Source organism: Vidua macroura, chromosome Z, assembly GCF_024509145.1.
Source record: "Vidua macroura isolate BioBank_ID:100142 chromosome Z, ASM2450914v1, whole genome shotgun sequence".
Classification (NCBI taxonomy): Eukaryota; Metazoa; Chordata; class Aves; order Passeriformes; family Viduidae; genus Vidua; species Vidua macroura.
The window spans coordinates 81,524,634-81,530,743 of record NC_071611.1 but is presented as its reverse complement, the minus strand read 5'-3'; the positions used below and the strand labels follow the sequence as shown (position 1 = coordinate 81,530,743).

Here is a 6,110-nt window from a genome sequence, read left to right as displayed (position 1 = left end):
ACCAAAAAAAAACCCCACAAACAAGCAAAAACGTACAAAAAAACCCCCGCGACAACTGGTTCTTCTGGTGCTTTTTTTTTTTTTTTTTTTTTTTTTTTTTTTGTTGTTGTTGTTGTTGTTTTTTTAGGTTGTTCGTTGTTCCTCGGCTTCCAGCGGGTGTTGCCTCGCCCGAGGGCGTGAGCCACTGGCTACTGAGGCCGTAATAACATAAAGAGCGCCTTAATGAGGCTGTTTCTTAATTAGGGTCCTCTTACTGTTAGTTCTGCTTCTGTATAGTGAGACCCGGACTGGTCTGTTGTATTTTGGCTCCTGTGCTACGTTTTCTCCTTTTTGAGCTTTTCATCATCTTTCCTGTAGCTGCACCTGCCCAAGAATTTCCAACTTTTTTTTTTTTATTTTCCTCCAGGAGACTTTTTTGTTTGTTTGTTTTGCTTTGTTTGGTTTGTGTTTGTTTTGTTTGTTTGTTATTCCCTCCAAAGCAACAATAAGTTGTTCTATAACCTCTGATGCTGTGAGAGCTCAGTAAAGTGAAGACGTCGTCGCTGCTGAAGAAACTTTCACAGTGATGACTTTGTGTCTAGGTGCCCGAGTGCTGCTGTCATAACGAGCTCCTGAAGTGTTTACGAGGAACCTGTTCCTCCTTATAAATGTGGTTTTGTAAGCCACCCACCTTCCCAGTGTGGTGCCTTGGTCCTGGGGTCTGTGTCATTCTTTGTGTTTCAGCACCAAATTCCTGCCGGTCTGCTGGGTGTGGGACAGTTTTGCTTTTTCCTTTGGTGAGGGTAAACAGGTTTTTTTTTCCTCTCTCTACAATGACATTTTGAGGTAACATTTGACGTACTTTGTGCAGCTGCTGTGGGAGGCTGTGGGGGTTGATGTGCACGTATAAAATGCATTCATCCCATGGAATTGAGGCAGTGATTTACTGAAGCAGAGGACTTTGCGCTGAGTGAGACCTACACAGTCCACTTAAAATGCTGTTTATGTCTTCTACAGAGCAGCTTCCTTAGCAGTGGTAGATTTGGTCACTGTAAATTGACAGATCTCTGTGAAATCGTGGTTTCAGATTCATAATCACCAGAATTTACCTGGGATGTTACCTGCACGAGCAGGTGTAAAAGTTTGAGGTGGGTTCTCTCGTGTGACTTTTTTCTGTCCTGTGGACTTCAGGCACTGTGTTGGTTCTGGATTTGTTCTGATTTTTCTCCAGATTGTTTAGTGCCTGTAAAGGTTCGTTCCGTTGCAGATTTAACCACCTGTCTAACAGGTAGTCAGCATTTTGCTGTGTGCTCATTTTCTCACAGCATGTTCCTACATCTTTTTCCTGTTACTGAATTAAATTCACTGGATTGGTTTCCTTCCACCACACGTCAAGGTTTTTTATTTAAAAAAATGATTAAATGCATAAAGACAATTCTAAAAATAGCCTTATTACCTAGGATAGCTTCACTTTGAAATGTTTGATTGATGTTACATTGAAGTATGGTTGTAAAGAGAAATAAGTTGTTAGTATAATCACTGACCAGTACAGCTTCTGATGGTCAACATGACTGAAGACTTTAAAGGCATTAATAGTTTTGAACTTCTTTTTATGTGTGTTGGAGATAGAAGGCAAAAACTGTGTTGTTTTGCCTGCTTGGACTTGCTTCTGGATGCTCAATGTGAATTAGAAACTCAAATTGAAAATATTCTGTAAGGTCCTGGGAGACTCCAGCTGTCAGTCCTTGTTCACACCATAGCCAAGCCTGCTTTCAGGTGGTCATCTAGCTTCCTCTAGTGTAGTTTTGTTTGCAAATGTGCCCTTTTATGATAGATTTCTTTTTTTTTTTTTCTACTTTGATAGTTTCTGTTGAGCTCCCACCTGAAACCCATTGCAGATTTTTGCAAAAAATGCTCTTTATTTACCCTAGACATTTCATTTCCAAGTGAGGTTTCCAATAGTCTCAGCTATTCAAAAGGGAATTTTTACTCATCATGTGCTGTATTAAAATGATTTCTGATTAACAATTTGCTGTGGTGGGGAAAACGTCATTTAAAGATTTTGTGGGACCCTTGGTGGCATAATTCAAAAGATTGCTGCACCTAGCCTGGAAGTGTCTTCTGGGATACAGCTGTGACAGGCATGGGATATTGACTGGAAAATCGGCTTTCAGATGGTGTTGTTCCAGTTTCCCTTGTTCTTTTTTTCCCTCCTAATTAATATCTTGTCATGGAAAAGCAGCTCTGAGGAGCTGGGACAGCTTGGTTGGTGTTGTCTGCAGGAATGGGCTGGGTGGTCAAAATCAAAAAAATAAATCATAACTTTAAACAACTACATTGATCTACATAGCAATATTCAGATATTTAAATAAAAACTCAGGATGAATACTGGGTTCTTTTTTTTTTTGTTTTTTTTTTTTTGTTGCTGTTAGGTCCCTTAAGAGCAGTGTTCATGGTTGTGGCTGTGTTTCCTGGTGTTGAGAAATATTTTAGTGGTGAAAGGCTTTCTATACTGTTTAGTTGAGTAGTAGAGCACACCAAGGAATTTTTGTCTATAATGAAAGGTAAAAAAAGGCTTAACTTCTAGGCTGTTTCCAGATGCAGGAAGAATTACCATGGAACAATGACAATTTCATGTGGAAGCCTTGTTTTTTATCTTCTGTGTGTTTTACCTTTCGTCAGGAGGAGGAGGATTGGAGGAAATGGTTTTAAAAATATCACTGGTGGGTGACTAACATGACAGGTACATCCATATAAATAAGTTTCTGTGCTTAACACATCCATGTGTGTATATGAGGTGAAAAAACCATTTGAAAATAAACTATAAATGCAGTCAGCTGGGTTTTTTTTTTTTTGAGAAATGCTGGTTTGAGTGACTGGCAAAAAGCTGATACTGCTTTTCTTTTCTTTGGCTTCTACGTGCTGCCCACATCTGTTCTTCCCAGTATCTTCAAACACAGGCATGAATGCTTATAAACTTATTTGCATTTTTGCTACTGCTACAAATTTGCTCTGCTGTCAGTCTGGAGTAAAGAGGCGGTGGAACACCAGGGGTGTGCATTGTGGAGGCAAACCTGTCGTGGGTAGCTGGTGGTCTGTGTGCTGACAGTGGTAATTACAGCGTGGTATTTTGTTTAATAACACCATTTTCAAGGAAGAAAAAGCCCCAAAAAGCAAACCCAACAACAACCAAAAAACAAACTCCCATCTGCATTTAGTTTTGGCTCCATTTCTCTGCCTCTGCCTGTCACCTACTAGAAGTGCACATACTCAGTGTAGTAGGATGGATCACAATAGCTGTGAGATGCTTGGAGTTTGCAGCTGTTCTGAGCAGGAATAAACCTCATTCTTCGTGTCAGGGGTGCTTTAGCCTGGTATTTTAATTATACACTTAATAGAAAGTTACTGCACAGGGTGATGTGTGGTGGGGAGCGTTCCTACAGCAGTGGGAATTCCTGCGCCTTAAAATTTCTGCTTTTTGTGGCAGATTTCATGTGTACACAACTGATGGGCTGATGGAAAGGGTATTCTATCACTTAGCAAGGTACTCCATATTGTAAAAACTCCATATTGTAAAGGTGAGGTGGCCTTGCTGTAGAAGTAGTGATGCTGTGCCTGAAATGTGCGACCTCAGTGCCTTTCTGACACAGACACTCCCTGCTGCTGGTGTGCAGCAACACTGGATGTCTTACAATGCTCTGTTTTGACCAAAACCCATCCATTTCTGTATAGATGAGATAATTTAGGTGGTTTTCTATGCTGTATGTTGGCTTCATTAAAGCAGTATAGCAAATATTTGTGCTGTGTGCTCTTGTGGGCCTTGCAGGGTCACTTGCTGTTTTGTCTCAATGCCTGTTTCTGATGTCCTCGTTATCTTGCAGTGCCACTTGAGGATGAGAAATTTTAATCCCTAACTCTTGTCACCTAGGGCTTAGCAGGAGGTGGAGAATGTTTTTCAGGGGTTATATTAGAGCCTGGGATTCCCAGATGAAAAAGCAGCACATGTCCTTGAGTAAGTGGAACCACCCAGAGCTGAGGGTCAGATTTCAAAACCATTATCTGATTCTTCAAGGTTAGTAGGCTGCAGCTGTGATTTCCTCACTGTTACATTTGGCAGAAATGTAATGTAGTGCTTGCTGATGTTGTGGGGAGCACATAAAATCATGTGCATAAATTCTGAACCAACATCACTAAATAACCAAGATTCCAATTTATACAGCTGTTGTAAAATAGCATTAAATTGTTCTTGAAATTATTTATTTTTTCACCAAAGTGAATATTTTCTCTAGCTGTATCCCTGACTTGAGCTGTGTCCCTTTCCTGGACTGGGAAACAATGGCCTTCATCTCCTCCTCTTTGTAATCAATGTCTTGTGGATCTCAGTCTTCCCCACATCTTTTTCCTCTGTATATGAGATGGAAAAAAGGGAAAGGTTAGAAAAACCTTCTGTGAATTTGAATATTATTCATAGAACATAGTATCAGATGGTGTAAATGGTAAGGACTGCTGCCCAAGATATGTCAAGGTACAAAAGACTCACTGAATTATGTATGGTCCCATGTTGACACAAGCTAAGGTGAAATTTAAGAGATAATTATTAAACAAATTACTGTTGTTTGCTAATCTAACACAGTCAAATCTGATCAACACAAAAGAACATGACTTACAGGAAAAGTTCCAATTGAAAAAAAAAAAAAATCATTAAGTGTGTGCCTTGAGCAAGGGCCTCTGGTGCCACTGCTTTCTAAGGTGTACTGGTGATTGCACAAAACATATTTTGATTAAATTGTCCAAATTTACAAAGCTTGGAAAAGCATTGGAATATTTCTACATCTGCTCTGCAGACTGTTAGATGGCTTTTCTGGGAAGGGATGTCCTCCAGCAGAGTAGACAGCTAGAGCACAGATTGTAAAATAAACAGAAAAAAAAGGGAGACTGATCTGATGTGACTTTTAAGAGTGCAGAGACTGAGAACTTTTGTGCCCTTGATCTAGACATCAGCCAAATTGCTTGCTATCTTGGGACAGGAAAATTAATGGAACCAGAGGAAGAGTGAGGCTATATATCCCATCACAGGCTGCATTTGTGGGGATTTTTTTTGGTGTGTGTTTTTTATTTTATTTTATTTTTTTAATAAATGATTCAAATAATTATGAAAGGGATTGTTTGTTTACAGGTCTACAAAGGGGCCTTAGAGGCCACCCTTTTCACTTCAGAAGCTGGACAGGATAGAAGAGAGCCTGGGGCTTTCCAAATGCTGTCAGCTGTGTCAGGCTTGGGGTGAAACCTCACAAAATCCTGGGGAGAGATTTGTGCTGGCTGAGCCAAGCAGGGAAGCATCAAACTCTGTTGTGGAAGCTTATATTAAATTACTCCAGCTGAGAAAATGAACCTTAATTTTCAGAGTCCAGCATGCAGCGGCCACAGATCAGGAGATGGGGCAAAAATGTTAATTTCTCTGAAAGCTGACATGGAGGATAATTGTCTTAGGAAGCAAGAGGCAGGGAACTAGCATTCTTGTGTGTCTTGGAAATACAGTACTTGAGTAATGTTTTGTGATCTCCTGAGGGCAGTATTAGAGAGAGGGGCTTTTTTTCCCTGTGCTTTGGTCAGAGAAGTCTGTAGATGAAAAATGCACCTTATATTTTATGATTTTTTTACTCTTGTTTGTTGCAGGAATTTATTTTACCAGCCCTGACTATCCTAAAACCAGATTTTTTTTTTCCTTTTCTTTAAGTAAAGAGGTAGAGGAGGAATTTTTTAATATGTAGTCTCAATTTGAGGCTTATGTTTTGAGTTTGATACTTTTGACAGTTCAGTTTAAATAAGGACATTTGTAGTGCTAAAAGAGAGGAAGATGCAGTGGCAGGTTCTTTACCTAAAACTGCACTGGAGCAGGTTGTTGGAGCTGTGAAGAGGTGACTCCTGTGCTCAGAGACTGAGTTTTTATGCTCATGCACCTGCATTATTTCAGGGCCATTGTGTTAGCTCACTGTTGTGTTTCAGGGACTGATCTGCAGGTGCAGTTGGGAGCCAGAAACACGAACAGTTTATGCCCCCCTACATAAACTGAGACTTGTTTTTAAAGTATTCATCCCTTCTGTGCTGTTTCAGTGCCCCACTCCCCATTT

General features: G+C 40.1%; 1 protein-coding gene across 3 annotated transcripts in view; it reads left to right on the top strand.

Moving 5' to 3' along the window:
* The first annotated feature begins 656 nt into the window (after nucleotides 1–656).
* XRCC4 (X-ray repair cross complementing 4) overlaps nucleotides 657–6,110 on the top strand; it is a 142,788-nt gene continuing 137,334 nt past the window's right edge. For 2 of the 3 annotated variants that reach the window (XR_008441438.1, XM_054004165.1), the window contains exon 1: nucleotides 657–1,127. The gene's annotated coding sequence lies outside the window, so the exon portion shown is untranslated. The remainder of the gene's footprint in view (nucleotides 1,128–6,110) is intronic. The other variant, XM_054004164.1, reaches the window with a different exon arrangement.